Below are 18261 nucleotides of genomic sequence, written 5' to 3'. Positions count from 1 at the left end.
TGATTCTTACCAGAGTCATCGTGTCCTGGGTGTTAAAAAAAAAAAAAAAAAAGCCTACTGGAGGGAAAAAAAAAAGCTCTTTTTTTCTTTTTTTTCTTTCTTTCTTTTTTTTTTTTTTTTTTTTTTTACTAGGGTTGGTGAGAGGGTAGGCTGTTGGCTAGGAGATTGCTAGAGGCCGTCTTGTCACAAGGATAGGGCTGGTCTGAAAATGATGCCGGATAGAGGAAGCCAGAACTGGGAGATCGAGTTTGAGCCCCTGGACCCGGACATACACTATTAGAGACAATCAATCACATTATTTTTTTTTCTTAAATTAAGCCCATTTGAAGTGGATTTCTTTGTCACTTACAACTAAAAATGCCTGACTGCTACCATCTAGATTCAAACACCAGTCTTGTCACTTTTATAAACCTTGTCATTTTGGGTAAATCGACAAACCCCTCTGATTCTTGGCTGCTTTGTCTGTGGAGTGGAGATCACCTCCGTGGCAGGGTTTCCAGGATAGTAACTGAGGTTATAGCTGATTAGTACTGAGCCCAGTTCTGGCAACGCCATGGGCACTTCATACAGGTATGTTTTACTGGCATTGGGAGAGCAGGAAAATGAAAGCCAAAGGAAGCGGGATCAAAACCAAACTTGGATGACTGTTGGAGCCAAGAAAACATTAGATGTAAACGAGCTGTCTGGACACAGATAACAGGGAGGGTAGGGAACAACTGGAGAGTAAGTGCCCACTGCGACAACATTCAAGCTTGAAAATTCAAAATCTCTCAAACAAATTGAGGACGACGGCTGCCAGTTCACAAACCTTGAAAAGCAACTGAAACATGAATGTTCCAGAGGAGACCCCAGCTGTGAGCCAGGAAGTGCAGTCGTTCGGTTCGACATGTTCCCACGGATAAAAGCTCTAGGGAAGGAAGCTCCATGATGCCTCCATCAACAGCCTGCCTCTCCCAAAGCAAGAGAATCAAAGGGCCTTTGAGTCCAGGCTTTCCTTAATTTCAAAACCGAACATGACCACTCTTTATTTTTAACCTTCCCTTCCCCTAGTCTATGCCTTCAAGCAGCTTTTCTGGGGAGAGAGTGTTTGCGCCCACACTGGCAAATCTGAGTCCCTGGCCACGCGCCGGCTGCGACGGGGCTGTTGCCATGACCACCCACCCCAGCACCTGGAACCCAGCCTTTAGAGGGGCTCACTTGAGAGCCGCATGAACGGTAAGAAGCGTGGAATTCAAGTCCCCAAGGGACCTGGCTGAGGGCAAAGGGACCCTCACGCTTGTCCCCTCCTTTGGAAGGAGTGTGCCTCTGCCCGGTTGGAGTGCCTGTGACAGTAGAGATAGTGAATCTCCCGTGTGCCGATGCTCGTTGTGCTTCTGCTGTTATCACATCCGCTTCCTGGAGAGGCCAGCAAACTCGCCTAGAGTCTCCAGGCTAATGGTGGCAGAGCCAGAATTTGAACCTCGGTGGGTACAAACCTAGCGCTCCAACATAATAACCATAATGCCTACCGGGAGAGAGAGCTGACGTGAATGTTTGGAGCCACTTGACAACTGTATTTATTTCTGCTGATGATTAAAGAATCAAGGCGCCTGGGTGGCTTAGTGGGTTGAGTGACCGACTCTTGATTTTGGTTCAGGTCATGCTTCCAGAGTCATGGGATCCAGCTCCACATCAGGCTCTGCACTAAGTGTGGAGCCTGCTTCAGATTCTCTCTCTCCTGCTACCCCTCTCCATTGCTCTTGTACACATGCTCTCTCTCTGTCTCTCTCTAAAATAAAAATTAAAAAAGAAAAAGAATCATCTGATCCATACCCCAGTTTTCTCTCATTATGGCTAGTTTGGTGGTCTTAAACATGTCCACAAATTCTTTGACTCGTCACCCACCCAAAGGTAGAGACTAACCCCCTCCCTTTGAGTTTGGGCTGCTTCTCACAAATAGAATGTGGCAGAAGTAATGCCTTGTGATTCCCAAGGCTAGGTTAGAAAAAGCTACAGAGTGTCCACCTGGCTTCATGTCCTGGGATGCTCGCTCTTGGGCCCCACCTGCCATGCTGTCAGGAAGCCCGGCCACGCAGAGGCCACGTGTGGGTGCTCCCTCGAAGAATCCTGCTGAGGTCCCAGCCCACCGCCAGCATTGACACATGAGTGGGAAAGCCCCTGGGATGAATCGAGCCCCAGCCACCAACTAACTGCAACCAGGGAAGGACTCTGAACGGCACCACACAGCTGGTCCCAGGTCAGTTCCCGGAACCATGAGACGTAATAATAAATGGCTGGTGTGAGCAACAGTTAGGGTGAATTAGTTCCTGTAAAAAATTATCAGTCTTTGGGCCCTGGCAAAAAATAAATAAATAAAATAGCAATGAGCTGTTTGACTTGTATGATTTTGCTCCAAACTGAATAGATTCCAATCCTACAAAATCTCATCTGGGCCACTCTCTGCCTGCTTCTTTCACCACGCTTTTATTAATTAATTGTGATGATGATGATGGGGGGGGTGGTGATTTGTGCTAGTGCTTCTTGAGAGCTTTGTGTATGCCACATGGAGAGTTAAGGGCTTCACCTTTCTTTCTTTCTTTCTTTCTTTCTTTCTTTCTTTCTTTCTTTCTTTCTCTTTCCTTCCTTCTTTCTTTCTTTCTTTCTTTCTTTCTTTCTTTCTTTCTTTCTTTCTTTCTTTCTTTCTTTCTTTCTTTCCCAAAACATCCCCATGGTATTGTCAGTTTTTCAGGTTCAGAACTGTACTCAAGGAGTTAAGTTGTCCAGAGGCACACAGCTAGGATGCCGCAAGACCAGGTTGTCATGGATTCCCGGTCCAACGTATATGAATTGAGCTCCTACCATGTGCCCCACACTGTGCCGGACTCTGGAGACACTGCGGAGAAGACTTCGTGCATGCGGACTCCAGGGCGGCAGGCGGGTGGTAAGGAAACGGACAAGCAAGCAAGTCAATAAATAACAGCATTGTTGTGTGAGCCTTGCTGGGAAGAGCAGTGAGGCTGGTAGGAGCCAAAGAGCTGCCTTCAATCCCCTCCAAGGAAGTGGCCTTTGTGGGATGTGCATCCCGGGCAGCAGAAACACCCAGAGGGGAGCCAGGGTTGGGCGAAGGACCTGGCACATTCAAGAAGCAAAATAAAGACACCAGCCTCGAAGTGAACGAAAGAAAACAGGGTGCGAGATGAAGACAAAGAGGGAGGTGAGGCCAGACTTCACACAGCCCTGTTGACCAAGGTAAAGAGAACATAGGTCTGTCCTAAGAAACATGGGAAATGTGAAAGTTTTTGCTTTTTCATTGGGTAGTGACAGGATCTGGTTAACTTCTAAAAAAGTGGCATTTCTGGCTGTTCCATGGACCCACCTGAGGGGGCGACACATAGGCCAGGAAACTACTCAGTGTTGGCCAAAGGGCATACAGTTGGACCTTGTAACCCTGAACTTGAACTGAACACCAGACCCTTGGGATCCGAGACTTGAACTGCTTGGCCTGACCAGAGCACTCTATCCTGAGCGAGAATTCTCTTGACTCACGCAACAGGGGCTTGACGAACCCGCGTGTGGAAAAGCCCAAATCATAAGGTTCTGAATTCAGGATGAGAGAGTGGGCCAGGGGCATGGGAAGGAGAGGGTAGCCACAATAGTTTCCATTAATTAATTTAAAAAATTATTAATTAAAAGTGCAATATGCAATTCATGCTGGAACACTAGAAAATCTTGATGAAATTGATACTCCTCCGGAAAACAGTCATTAGCATTCTTTCCTAGTATAATATAATCTTAAATAAAGGAGCATAGTGATTATTAAGAGGGCAGGCTCCCCCATCAGATGGATGTGGGTTCAAATCCAGCCTCTACTGCATACTAGCCATGTAATCTCAGGCAACACTCAATTTCTTCCCTTGTATCTTTTTTTTTTTTTTAATTTTTAATTTTTTTTTTGAGAGAGAGAGTGAGGGAGGGGCAGAGACAGAGGGAGACAGTGGATCCGAAGCAGACTCTGCACTGACAGCAGGGAGCCCAAAGCAGGGCTCAAACTCAGGAACCATGAGATCATGACCTGAGATGAGCCGAAGTCGAATGTTTAACCGACTGAACCACCCAGGCGCCCCAATTTCTTCCCTTTTAAAATGAGGATAAATAGAACAAGAAGCAACATATGTGAAGAAAAATCATCCAGGGAATTTGAAACAAGATCAGATGAATGGAATTAAAGAATAATTATTTCATAATGTCAGTTCTTCCTAAACAAATACATAGGTTTGATGCAATCCTAACAAATATCCCCATACTCCTAATTTTTATTTGCTGTACTTCTTTTCCTTTGGTGGGGAGGAAGAGAATTTGACAAAATAACTCTAAAATTCAACCAGGTAAGTAAATGGCCAAAAGACTTGAAAGTGAAACATAATTAAGGGACACACTGAATACAGATACTAAAATGGACTATAAAGTTTCAAAGATGAAAAGACCATAGTGTGTGTAAGTACTGAAACATAGATCAATGGAATAGAGCAGATGGTGCTGAGATAATCTTTCATGTACCTGACTTTATTAGATAATAAAAGCAGCCACACAAAGGCAAGAAAGAAAAATATTCAATAAATGACAGTGGGACAGTTGATTAATATTTGGGGGGGAGGAATAAATAAAGCAAAATTAAATTTTCATCTCACACTATACATCAGTGTAAATTCCAGATTGATTAAAGAGTATAAAGTAATTTAAAAGTTAATTGAGACTAATAAACAATCTAGACTTCTGGGGACAAAGGAAACTTCTGGGGACAAAGGAAACTTGATCACTTGATCACGTATCTAATATCTATCTGGCCCTCCTACCTCCCAGATACCCATTTTTTATTTTTATTTTATTATTTTATTTAATTTTTTCATGTTTACTTTTGAGAGAGAGAGAGAGAGAGAGAGAGAGAGAGCAAGCAGGGGAGGGGCTGAGAGAGAGGGAGACACAGAATCTGAAGCAGGCTCCAGGCTCTAAACTGTCAGCACAGAGCCCGACTTAGGGCTTGAACCCACAAACTGTGAGATTGTGACCTGAGCCAAAGTTGGATGCTTAACCTACTCAGCCACCCAGATGCCCCAATACACCCCTTTTTTGTTTAATTGATGTGTATGGGGATGCTTGGGTAGCTCAGTCAGTTAAGTGTCTGACTCTTGATCTCAGCTGAGGTCTTGATCTCAGGGCCGTAGTTCAAGTCCCATATTGGGTTCTGCGCTGGGCGTTAAGCCTACTTTTAAAAAATTGTTTAAAAAAATAGATACGTATGTATATATAAGTTTATACATAAAAACATATATGTATGTATGTGTATACACATATGTATGTATGCACAGTATATATAGTTATATACAGATTTACCTATTTTTTTTAATTTTTTTTTCAACGTTTATTTATTTTTTTGGGGACAGAGAGAGACAGAGCATGAACAGGGGAGGGGCAGAGAGAGAGGGAGACACAGAATCTGAAGCAGGCTCCAGGCTCTAAACTGTCAGCACAGAGCCTGACTTAGGGCTTGAACCCACAAACTGTGAGATTGTGACCTGAGCCAAAGTTGGATGCTTAACCTACTCAGCCACCCAGGTGCCCCAATACACCCCTTTTTTGTTTAATTGATGTGTATAGGGATGCTTGGGTAGCTCAGTCAGTTAAGTGTCTGACTCTTGATCTCAGCTCAGGTCTTGATCTCAGGGCCGTAGTTCAAGTCCCAAATTGGGTTCTGCGCTGGGCGTTAAGCCTACTTTTAAAAAATTGTTTAAGGGGCGCCTGGGTGGCTCAGTCGGTTGAGTGTCTGACTTCGCTCAGGTCACGATCTCACGGTCCGTGAGTTCGAGCCCCGCATCAGTCTCTGTGCTGACAGCTCAGAGCCTGGAGCCTGCTTCGGATTCTGTGTCTCCCTCTCTCTCTGGCCTTCCCCCCGTTCATGCTCTGTCTCTCTCTGTCTCAAAAATAAATAAATGTTAAAAAAAATTTTTTTAAAAATTGTTTAAAAAAATAGATACGTATGTATATATGTTTATACATAAAAACATATATGTATGTATGTGTATACACATATGTATATATGTTTATATACATATATACTATACATATACATATATATGTTATATATATACATATATATGTTATATATATACATATATATATATAACAAGTATATATAGTTATATACAGATTTACCTATTTTTTTTATTTTTTTTTCAACATTTATTTATTTTTTGGGGGACAGAGAGAGACAGAGCATGAACAGGGGAGGGGCAGAGAGAGAGGGAGACACAGAATCGGAAACAGGCTCCAGGCTCTGAGCCATCAGCCCAGAGCCTGACGCAGGGCTCGAACTCACGGACTGCGAGATCGTGACCTAGCTGAAGTCGGACGCTTAACCGACTGCGCCACCCAGGCGCCCCTGGATTTACCTATTTTTTAAAGAGAGGTAAAGCTATCTCTCAGTCAACAATTATGGAAGGCTGCCATGCATATATTTGAAACTTTAAAACACTTACACCCAATATGATATGGGTGAGACAAAATTCAAAAGTGGATCTTTGGTGGGTATTGGGGATCAATAAGAAAAAAGGGAAATCTTAAATTAATCTGATCAAGAAGAAGGGAGACAAGGAACCATTAAGAACAAGAGACATCAAGAAAAAAAAAAGAGTAAGATGAATCAGAATTACCACTAAGGAAAATAAATGAAACATGCGAGAAGATATTATGCATAGCTACATACAGACTAGGAAATTAGAAAATTTTGATGAACTAGGTTATATTATAGGAAAATATAGATGGCCAAAAAATTGATTCCAAAAGAAGATTCAAAAGATCTGAGTGCAATACAACACAGCGGGGAAAACTGAAAAATTAGCCAAAGAAGGGCCGTGGGCCCACTTGGTTTCATGAATGAGATCATACGTTTGGGCAAACTGACAGAAGTTGAGTCCGTACTTCCATGTCTCTGTTTGGTTCTAAACCAGGGGGCTTAGGGCTCCTGGATGGCTCAGTCGGTTGAGCACTGGACTTCAATTCAGGCCATGATCTCACAGTTCGTGAGTTTGAGCCCCACGTCAGGCTGTGTGCTGACAGTGCAGAGCCTACTTCGGATCCTCTGTCCTCCTCTCTCTCTGCCCCTCCCCCACTCACACTCTCTGTCTCTGTCTCTCTAAAAAATAAACATTAAAAAATATTTTTTTAAGTATGGGGATAGAGCAGTGAGTAAAAAAGGAAAAAGTCTCTGCATCCATGGAACTTTATGTTCTTTATGTTCTAGAACATAAAAGGAAGCAACAGACGGAACCCAGGGGCTCCTGGTCACTCTCAATGTGAAGAACCTGAGTTTTGTAATTAGGACTCATTCGTAGGCAGTCAAAAGCCCAACCCAGAAACAACATGATATCTGGGGCCTTCTTCAAAATAATTCAGTGAGGAGGGACAGTGATGGGACATAGAGATGAGACAGGTTGGGCCATATGCCAGTAACTGCTGCAGCGTATGGCACGTAGCACAGGGGCCTTCATTCATTATACTTTCCTCCCTGCCTTTATGCATATTTGGAATTTTTGCATAATGGAAGGGTTTTTAGGTCCAGTTCCATCAAAGTCAAAACCCCAACCTCGCCTTCCATCCCAAGCCTTTCTCTCTCTCCAGGTCCAGCCTGGCTGCCAGTGCTGGGCCTCCGCAGTGGGAGAGGAGGCTAGGAGGTCCTTCTCTGCTCCTCCTCCTCCTCTGGGGCTGAGGATGGGGAAGGAGTGGTAGGCAGAGGGCAAGAGTCAAGAGTCGCCTGACTTAGACGGTGCCACAAGCGGGTCTCTTGTAGCTGCTGATCTCAGGTGCCGCTCTCCCGAATGCTGATCTCTTGTGTGAATGGTCCTGTGAAGAGAGTTCGGGCTCAGTGATTTTCTTCAGTACCTGTGCGGCACTCAGTGCATCGTTGCCTCACGACACCCTGATAGTCCAGACTGCCTTTCTGGTGCCCTCTCTCCTCACCCTAGAATGGGAGAGCTGCTCCAGCCAGCCTCTTGCCTTCGCCATTCTCCAGGCAGGAACCAGGCACCTCTCTATGCTCACGCGTTCATGGGTGACACTTGTCAGTCTGTCTCATGTGCTCCCTCCTGGGGCTCTGCTCCAGCCCACGCTTAGTTTCAGGTGCCAGCCTAGAGCATCCACGTCTCGGCAAGCACTGGCCAGGGAATGAGGTTTCAGCCTCCCCTCTGGCGTATCCATAATCTCTCTCATGAGTTGACTGGTTTGGTGGGTAAGAACCATCCCCTCCTCCACCATGGGGTTGGGACAAAAAGAACCAAAGCACCTTTCTCCCCCAGGCCCTCTTATTTCCCCTACCTCATTGAGTCCTACTCTTCAGCCCGTAGAGTCTAGATGGGAGTTATCAGAGGCAGAGCTGCAGAACCGATCTGGCCATCTCTTCAAGACCCTGGGGGAGTTGCTTGGCAGCTCTGTGGCTCCAGATGTGGAACTGTTTCGTGCTTGTTGTTTTTAGCCGTAGGACTTTGGCCAACATTCCAAGCCATAGGAAAAGTCCGAAACCACATCCTGTTCCACTGATTTTAGGAAGGTATCCAAAAGGATGTTATGCCTCTTAGTTATCTATTGAGGTGTTAATCCTACCTCTCAATAAAGACACCTTTTGAATCTCTAAGTGCCTCTTGGGTCATTTTGCTTTCCTAGCACAGAATTCTCATGGAAAGTGATTAACCATGTAATAGTCACCCGTTTGTTATTCTGAAGGTGGCAGATTAAAACTAATCTCGTTAACAGGACGGGCTTCTTTGGCATCATCGCTTTATTTATAGCTACAGCTGACATTTATTGAGCACTTCATATATGCCAGGCACTGTATTAAGCCTTTATGTGTAATGTCATATATAATCCTTATTATATAATAAGGAGATCACATGGACCAAAGACACAGGTCCTATCATTGTATTTACAAGGAAAGAGTGGCACAGAGGATTCAGTAGTTTTCTCAAGGTCATAGAGCAAGTAATGCAATTAGGACTTGAATCCAGGTTTCAACAGACTCCAAACCCATACTCTCCACCAACTCTGTCAGATGTCAACCAAGTCACAATGTTTGGTGCTTCTATAGAGGTAAGCCTCTGTCCCCAAAACCAGTTTAGGATGAGAGAAGAAGAAAGGCTCTTTCTCCTAACTTTTCTGGCTAAGTTTGTCCAGGATACCATTTGAGGGTCTCTACCCCCTACCCCCAAATCTGATTTCCTTAGCGAGGTCTTGAGGAAAAGACAATGCCCTCCTTCCACATACCTCAGCCTAGAAGGTGGGAAGGAGAGCAAATGTCCGGGAGAAGTTTGGGGCCAAATGACTCTGCTACTTTCTTGTTATCTTCCTGATCTCTGCTGTAATTTCTATTCCATGGAGTACAGCCAAAGCTCCGATGTAACACACATACACACATGCGCATGCATGCACACACACACAACCCCCCCAAAAAAAACACACAAAAAACCCCTGAAAACATCATTCCCTGCTAAAACATCCCAATTCCCCACTGCCCTCAGGAAAAAGTCACAATCCTTACCAACCCTAGTCTGAGATGCCAATATGTCTAGCTTGAGTTAATGAAATAGCTTCCTGGGGCACCTGGGTGGCTCAGTCAAATGTCTGACTTCGGCTCAGGTCACGATCTCAAGATTTGTGAGTTTGAGCCCCACGTCAGGCTCTGTGCAGACAGAGTCTGGAGCCTGCTTTGGATTCTGTGTCTCCCTCTCTCTCTGCCCCTCCCCCACTCATGCTCTGTCTCTCTCTCTCTCTCTCTCTCTCTCTGTCTCAAAAATAAATAAAAATTAAAAAAAAAGAAAAGAAATAGCTTCCTAATTTGTCTCCAGACCTTGACTCTTGCCCCCGTAGAGTCTACCCACTCAGTGGGCAGAGTGAAATTTCCAAAGTATAGATCAAATAATTTTACTCCCTGTCTGAAATCATGCAGTGGCTTTACACTGTTGAAGAAAACCAATTTACCCTGGCCCCTGTTCTGCATAATCTGACCCCAGCCCACCTCCCTGACCTCACTTTGCTATGAGTTTTTGTCTTGTGCATAAGATTCCCACCACACTATCCTTTCTGTTCTTCAGCGAGCCACATTCATGCTCATTTCAGGGATTCTGCATCTGAAAACCCCTCTCCTGTGGGCATTTGCTCTAGATCCTTTTAGGGCTGACTCCTCTACTGCTGACTTTTCTCAACTTAGTCACCTCCTCAGAACGTCCCCCCCCCCAACCATGCTACCTAGTGTGGTCCTTCCTCTGCTGCCAACACCAGTCATATCCCCTTAGATTACTTGATTCTATATCCTTTGCAGCCTTATCACTACCTGCTTTTTTTGTTGTGTTACGTGTTCACTGGCTGTCTCTCTCACCTAGAATGGAAGTTCCTTAGGGGCAGAGAATCTGTACTGCTCATTGCTGTATCTTCAGTAGCTACAGCAGGACCTGGTAAACCAGTGAGTGGATCTTAGGAGATAATCTGTTGAATGATCTAACCTGGCTAAAAGACCCTGCATGATCTGGCATCTTTTTATCTGTAGAGCACCATGAACATCTGTCAGCTTTTACAACTCATCATCTACTTATCCTTCTTCAGACACTACCTTGATTTCCCCTAAAGAGTCAGCCCCTTATCCCACTCTCAGGCTACATGAATTAAGCTGAGGCCGATCATCCTTCTTGTGTGTTCAGGGACAAAAAGATAGCCCAGACTTGAAAATCAGTGAATCTCATTTCCTGGCCACAATGATTGACTCAGGTGGTTATGAACAAAATGAGTCACTGAGAAACCTGTCCCAAGACCTTTACTATAACTGTTGATGGAGAAATGTTCTCTTTCTTCTAGGGTTACTCAGTTGGGAGGATGCAAGCCAGGAGTTCTTAGTACTTGAGAAGACAGCCCATCTAAGAATGGACCTGTCTAGAGGGAGACAGGGCTGAGAGGAAGATGCAGGTCCCAGGTCCAGCCATCCACGGGCATATCTACTTTGCAGTCACGTGCACTGATTGATTGCTTTCATTTGTCTTTTATGCTTGGAGCTGGGTTTCTGTCAACTGACTAGAAACTTCATGACCAATAGACTACTTGTCTAATTTCACTTCTTGTCATCTGTATAAATTGGGATTTATGTTCATCTGCTAAACTCGAAAAGGGATGAAATAAATTGAATCTATTTTTGTCATGTAATAAGAATGTCGTAGATAAGCAGTCCTGGCCTGGAAGAAGAACTCCTTTTGAAAGCAGAGACCGAGGTACCCACAGCAGTCAAGGTCCATAGACACCATCTAATCCAACTGGGTAGGAATAACAAAAATTCCCCTTTCCTGAGAATGAAAGAAGTTTCCTAGTGAGCAGGGAGAACTCCTTTATTTAGTGCTTTCCACCACCCTTCTCTCTGCCCTCTGGGAGATGCTCCTCTGTCCATCTCTCTTCCTGGACTCGTCTGAGGTGGAATGGGGGATGACCAGCTCCCAACTGGGCTCAAGGATCTTTTCGGGATTTACTTGTGGTTTTTTTTTTTTTAATTTTTTTTAACATTTATTTATTTTTGAGAGAGAGACAGAGCATGAACGGGGAAGGGTCAGAGAGAGGGAGACACAGAATCTGAAACAGGCTCCAGGCTCTGAGCTGTCAGCACAGAGCCCGACGCAGGGCTTGAACTCATGGACCGCGAAATCAAGACCTGAGCCGAAGTCAGCCGCTTAACCGACTGAGCCACCCAGGCACCCCTGGGATTTACTTGTTTCAAAGTTTAATATTCACAGGTTGCTACATATCAAGCTTGGGAATCAGTTGGCAATATTGTTCTTCCAAAAAGCTAATCGGCTTCGAATATTTTCTTGAAGAGTGTTCATGGCCAAGCATCTTATCTATGTACAATATTCAAGCATGAAGAGTCGACCACGCTGACCCCACATTATACACTTGCCACACTAAACATCTTTCACTCCCTCAAGTTCATTATGCACCATCTTTTGCACATGCTAGTCCAGTGCACGGAACACAGTTTCCCCTGCTCTTCACTTGGCTACCCATCCCTAAGGGTTCAGGTTACATGGAACGTCCTCTGTGAAGCCTTCTTCCATGACCCTCGACAACACTAATTGTCCCTGACCTGCACTTCCCCTCACAGACCCCTTGACGGCCCTCCTTGTTTTCTTAGGAAGAGTTTCCTGGAAGCAGAGCCTGAGGCAGGGATTCAGATACATGTGATTTATAGAAGGAGTAATTTTGGGGGAAAACCTGTAAGGGAGCATGGGGAGCAGCATTAGGAAGGCAGTGATTCTCCACTTGTGATTTCTCAGAGGAGCACCATCAGCATCACCTGGGAACTTACTCCAAATGAAAAATTTCAAGAACCACCCTAGAAGCTCTGGGGTTGGAACTCAGTGATAATATGTTGTGTGGTCAGTCTCTAAAGCAATTCTGATGCACACTAAAAGTTTGAGAACCACAGAGAAAGGGGACAAAGTCAAACAAGGGCATGGCCCCAGGTGGAGTCTAGCCTTGGCCTGGCCCACGGAGGACTCTGGAGCATCACCTGTGCCACAGAGTTGTCAATCTGGCAAGAGGGCTGCCTTTTGCTCCCTTGTTTCAGCCACTGGCTGACTGCAGGCTGTCCTTGAGGAAGGGCCTCGCAGTTCCTCGGAGGAGGCGGGGGGGCTCCTATTGGCTGAGAGCAATTCTCCCAAGAAGAGGCAGCTGAGAGCAGGTAGAGGGGCTAAAGAGATCAAGATTGGGGGTAAAAATGCACCAACCCAGTAAAGGGGATCTGGGCTTCTGGGGGGTACCGGCAGCATCTACTACAATTACTCTGATTTGTTCAATTACCCCTGTCCTCTCCAGTAGACTGAGAGTTCCAGACGATTAATAACATGTCTGTCTTGCTTATTATTACTGACTTTCCAGCGCCTGTTGCAGTGTGTGAAATGTAATGATTCTTTATGCAATTAATTGATTAATCAAATGCTAATTGAGTGCCTACTATATTCTGGGCACTGTTCCAGGGTCTTCTAATTTAAATGTGAACAAGACAAAGCACCTGTCCTCTCAGGATTCTTTTGCTCTAGTTGGGGGAGATGGCAATAAACATAAAAGCATATATACATGCATATGGACATATGTGTATATATACATAGAATAATGTCAGATATTAATAAATGCTATGGAGAAAGAGAAAAGAGTAAGAGGACAGAGAGAAGCACGGGGTGTTATTTTAGAGAGAGCAGTTAAAAAAGGACTCTCTGTGGGGCGCCTGGGTGGCGCAGTCGGTTAAGCTTCCGACTTCAGCCAGGTCACGATCTCGCGGTCCGGGAGTTCGAGCCCCCCGTCCGGCTCTGAGCTGATGGCTCGGAGCCTGGAGCCTGTTTCCGATTCTGTGTCTCCCTCTCTCTCTGCCCCTCCCCTGTTCATGCTCTGTCTCTCTCTGTCCCAAAAATAAATAAACGTTGGGAAAAAAAATTAAAAAAAAAAAAAAGGACTCTCTGAGAAGGTGACATTTGAGCTGAGATATGAATGAAGTGAGGGATTGAACCAGGAGAACATCTGGTGGCAGCAACTTTTATGTAAATTCAAAATTATTTCAAAATAAATGTGTTTTTTTTTATATAAAAAGGCTATCTCAGGGAAGAGCATTCCATGCATGGGGAATAGACAGATGAGTCACAGGAAACACCTGGCATTTCTATACTGATAAAGCAGGAGGTGGCTGAGAGAGATGGGCAGGTGGCAGCTAGCTGCATACTGTTTTCATTTATTTTCTAATTGACTAAACATTTATCAGAGGATACATGCACAAGATTTTTAATCCAATAGGATGCAAGGCCCTACGTCACCGGTCCCAAGGGACTGGTCTCACTCCTGTCCCTCTCCCCAGAAGGCAACCAAGTTGTGTTTTTGTCTTAGTTCAAATTGTTTCACCCCAAATACAGTTGTAGGATATTTTTAGTTCCTCTCTTATCTTTGTAACTCTCAATAACATGCCTCAACCTCTGGTTCTCCTTTCATGAACTCTAGACGGTATATCTTAGCTGTTCTCTTTGTAATATCAGGATGCTGCGTCCCTGCCATCCCTCCCCCCCCCCCCCCCGTCCCCGTTCCACCACCCACTGTCCCGTCACCTGTGTGTATAGTGGGGATCGAACTTGCAAGCACTTGGCTGTGAGCAAGTGAGAACAGGGGGCTTCAGTTGCCTAAATGTTGGTAAGGCTAGAGTTTCAATAATAATGGGAAGGTGTGCTTTATAGCCACATGTCATTTTCAATGCTTTTTTGCATGAAGTTGAATCTAACAGTAGAAAAACGAATAACTAGACCATGTGGAAACATCAAGGAGAAATTATAAGACAGCAGAAACTATACTACCCAGGCTGAGTCAGCTTGGTTTCCACCATCCTCCTTGACCTTTACCTCAGGTAAGTCTAGAAAAATTTTTCTCTTTTAACCTTTTGCCCTTGGAATAAGGGCATAGGCAAAAGGTGAGGCTGGTTTGGTATCACTGACACTTAGCCCAGTACCACTTCTATCAGAGTGCTCCAAGAGTCCCCCAATCCTGCCATGTTGTCTTCTCATTTGTGATCCTGTTTTACTGTTGAATACCTGGGCATCATGGAGTGGCTCCAAATGTGAATTACATGGACTTTTTGTAGTAGTCATTTAAGACGTTATAGAAATTCCTCCTACCCCAAGATCTTTCCTCCCTTCCTCAGCTCCCAGCGGCTGGTCCCGATAGCCATGTTTGTAGCACACGATCCTCTCTCCATGACCACAGCTGGTTGGGCCAAGAAATGGCACATGAAACAAGACAGACCAATCATTTGCTCTCCTGGAAATTTGGAATTGGGACTAAAATTTCCCACTTCAGTCTGGGTCTCTTGAGTAGAGATGATGTAAAAACTCTAAATCCAGGTTTTATCTTAAGGATTGAAGAATAGAGAAGGCAAAATGGTTTTTCTCAACAATAACAACAACAACAAAATAATAAGAAAAAGAGGCTGAGATGAAAAATAAAGTGACTGGCAAGACCCCTGATGGCTTTTATTTCCTGGCTTCAATTCCTTGCTAAGGCCTGATTGTGTCTTTGCCCTAAGGTTCCTTGAAATGCCACCATATCTTTATACAAAATCCCCCAATTTTTTAAACTGTCTCCAGTGAGTTTCCAGTGTTTACAGCCAAATGTAGTAATGAAATGCCCCCTACTATGTTATGGGCTCCTTGGAGGATAGGAACCGTATCTTTGTGTCCTGCAAAGTGGTAAGCTTTGCACATAGTAGGCACACAGGAAGCATTTATTGAATTAAAACAACTGTCAGTACACCTTCCTGAAAGACACAACCACCTTCAAGGGGCACTGACCCCTCCTGAGTTGAAGGTGACTCCAATATATAAAAGGATACACAGAGAAAAAAGCAGATATACCAAGCCAGCTACTCCACTAAGAGTCCAATTAAAAAAAAAAAAAAAAGATAAGCCTCGGGGTACCTGGGTGGCTCAGTCGGTTAAGCATCCAACTTTTGATCTCAGCTCAGGTCTTCATCTCAGGGTTGTGAGTTTAAGCCCCATGTTGGACTCTGTGCTGGGCATGAAGCCTACTTAAAGAAGAGATAGAACGAAGCCTTAATAAGAGGATCAAACATCAGTTTTAAACCATGTAAATGCCTCCCAGTCTCCCACCACAAAAGTAGGATCAGAAATTATCAGCAAACAGGGAGAGCCAGGCTCCATTACTGTAAGATGTGATAGTGCTTTGTGTTTTTGTTTTGTTTCTTTAATTTATTTTTTGTATTTTTTTAATATACATCCAAATTTTTTAAATTTACATCCAACAATGATTTCAGGAGTCCTTAGTGCCCCTTACCCATTTAGCCCATCTCCCCTCCCACAACCCCTCCAGTAACCCTCTGTTGTTCTCCATATTTAAGAGTCTCTTCTGTTTTGTCCCCCTCCCTGTTTTCATATTATTTTGGCTTCCCTTCCCTTATGTTCATTTGTTTTGTCTCTTAAAGTCCTCATATGAGTGAAGTCATATGATATTTGTCTTTCTCTGACTAATTTCACTTAGCATAATACCCTCCAGTTCCATCCACGTAGTTGCAAATGGCAAGATTTCATTCTTTTTGATTGCCAAGTAACACTGCATTGTATGTATGTACATATATATATATATATATATATATATCACATCTTCATTTATCCATCGATGGACTTTTGGGCTCTTTCCATACTTTGGCTATTGTTGATAGTGCTGCTATAAACATTGGAGTGCATGTGTCCCTTCAAAACAGCACACCTGTATCCCTTGGATAAATGCCTAATAGTGCAATTGCTGGGTTGTACAGTATTTCTATTTTTCATTTTTTGAGGAACCTCCATACTTTTTTCCAGAGTGACTGCACCAGTTTGCATTCCCACCAGCAGTGCAGAAGAGATCCTCTTTCTCCACATCCTCGCCAACATCTGTTGTTGCCTGAGTTGTTAATGTTAGCCATTCTGACAGGTGTGAGGTGGTATCTCATTGTAGTTTTGATTTGTATTTGCCTGATGATGAGTGATGTTGAGCATTTTTTCATGTGTCTGTTCGCCATCTGGATATCTTCTTTGGAAAAGTCTCTATTCATGTCTTTTGCCCATTTCCCCACTGGATTATTTGTTTTTTGGGTATTGAGTTTGGTAAGTTCTTTATAGATTTTGGATACTAACCCTTTATCTAATATGTCATTTGCAAATATCTTCTCCCATTCTGTCGGTTGCCTTTTAGTTTTGCTGATGGTTTCCTTCACTGTGAAGAAGCTTTTTATTTTGATGAGGTTCCAGTAGTTCATTTTTGCTTTTGTTTCCCTTGCTTCCAGAGATATGTTAAGTAAGAATTTGCTGAGGCCAAGATCAGAGAGGCTTTTTCCTGCTTTCTCCTCAAGAATTTTTATGGCTTCCTGTCTTACACTGAGGTCTTTCATCCATGTTGAGTTTATTTTTGTGTCTGGTGTAAGAAAGTGGTTCAGGTTCATTCTTCTCCATGTCGCTGTCCAGTTTTCCCAGCACCATTTGCTGAAGAGACTGTCTTTATTCCATTGGATATTCTTTCCTGCTTTGTCAAAGATTAGTTGGCCATATGTTTGTAGGTCCATTTCTGGGTTCTCTATTCTGTTTCATTGATCTGAGTGTCTGTTCTTGTGCCAGTACCATATTGTCTTGATGATTACTGCTTTGTAGTACAGCTTGAAGTCCGGGATTGTGATGCCTCCTGCTTTGGTTTTCTTTTTCAAGATTGCTTTGGCTATTCAGGGTCTTGTCTTGTTCCATACAAATTTTAGGATTGTATGTTCTAGCTCTGTGAAGAATGCTGGTGTTATTTTGATAGGGATTGCATTGAATATGTAGATTGCTTTGGGTAGTACTGACATTTTAACAATATTTGTTCTTCCTATCCAGGAACATGGAATACTTTTCCATTTTTTGTGTGTCTTCTTCAATTTCTTTCATAAGCTTTGTATAGTTTTCAGTGTATAGATTGCTCACCTCTTTGGTTAGATTTCTTCCTAGGTATTTTATGGTTTCTGGTACAATTGTAAATGGGATCGATTCCTTGATTTCTCTTCCTGTTTCTTCATTGTTGGTGTATAGGAATGTAACTGATTTCTGTGCATTGATTTTATATCCTGCAACTTTTTTGAATTCATGAATCAGTTCTAGCAGTTTTTTGGTGGAATCTTTTGAGTTTTCCATATGGAGTATCATGTCATCTGCAAAGACTGAAAGTTTGACCTCCTCCTGGCCAATGTGGATGCCTTTTATTTCTTTGTGTTGTCTGATTGCTGAGGCTAGGACTTCCAATACTATGTTGAATAACAGTGGTGAGAGTGGACATCCCTGTCTTTCTCCTGACCTTAGGGGGAAAGTTCTCAGTTTTTCCCCATTGAGGATGATATTAGCATTGGGTCTTTCATAAATGGCTTTTATGATCTCGAGGTATGATCCTTCTATCCCTACTTTCTGGAGGGTTTTCATCAAGAAAGGATGCTGTATTTTGTCGAATGCTTTCTCTGCATCTTCTGAGAGGATCATGTGGTTCTTGTCCTTTCTTTTATTGATGTGATGAATCACATTGTTTGTTTTGCGAATATTGAACCAGCCCTGCCTCCCAGGTATAAATCCCACTTGGTTGTAGTGAATAATTTTTTTAATGTATATTGGATCTGGTTGGCTAATATCTTGTTTAGGATTTTTTGCATCCATGTTC

Source organism: Herpailurus yagouaroundi, unplaced genomic scaffold (assembly GCF_014898765.1).
Source record: "Herpailurus yagouaroundi ecotype Mexico unplaced genomic scaffold, PumYag 222, whole genome shotgun sequence".
Classification (NCBI taxonomy): domain Eukaryota; kingdom Metazoa; phylum Chordata; class Mammalia; order Carnivora; family Felidae; genus Herpailurus; species Herpailurus yagouaroundi.
Note: the sequence above shows the minus strand (reverse complement) of the source record.